Source organism: Penaeus monodon, chromosome 31, assembly GCF_015228065.2.
Source record: "Penaeus monodon isolate SGIC_2016 chromosome 31, NSTDA_Pmon_1, whole genome shotgun sequence".
In the NCBI taxonomy this organism is placed as follows: Eukaryota; Metazoa; Arthropoda; class Malacostraca; order Decapoda; family Penaeidae; genus Penaeus; species Penaeus monodon.
In genome coordinates this window covers 14,986,650-14,987,001 of record NC_051416.1, presented here as the reverse complement: position 1 = coordinate 14,987,001, position 352 = coordinate 14,986,650, and the positions used below count along the sequence as shown (strand labels likewise).

Below are 352 nucleotides of genomic sequence, written 5' to 3'. Positions count from 1 at the left end.
ATTGCACTGCAAGATGATTACAATTGCACGCAACTCTTGTTTGTTAACGAGACTCGCGCATCGTTTCATGATTACTGAATATCGTGTCATCGCTAAGTTTGACATCTACGTGTGACTTGTAGCGTTTTGTTGCAATAACTTTTTGTTAAGTATTGTTTTTTACTTGGTTGTTTTGTTGCAAATGTCATAGCTAATTTAAGGGATTGTTAAAGAACTTTCGTTTTCTTTACTTATTTATTTTTTGTGTTTCGTTTTGTAAATGGTAGAGATTAATCAATACGAAAAAAGTGTCATTTCTACAGGACTTGCATGATGATAACATTGGAACTCAAGAATTGATAACACTAACCCC

The 352-nt window shown here is 33.2% G+C and overlaps 1 protein-coding gene across 1 annotated transcript in view; it reads right to left on the bottom strand.

The window, feature by feature from the left end:
- LOC119593047 (tubulin beta chain-like) overlaps positions 1 to 352 on the bottom strand; it is a gene marked incomplete in the record, with an annotated part of 24,622 nt that overhangs the window by 9,320 nt on the left and 14,950 nt on the right.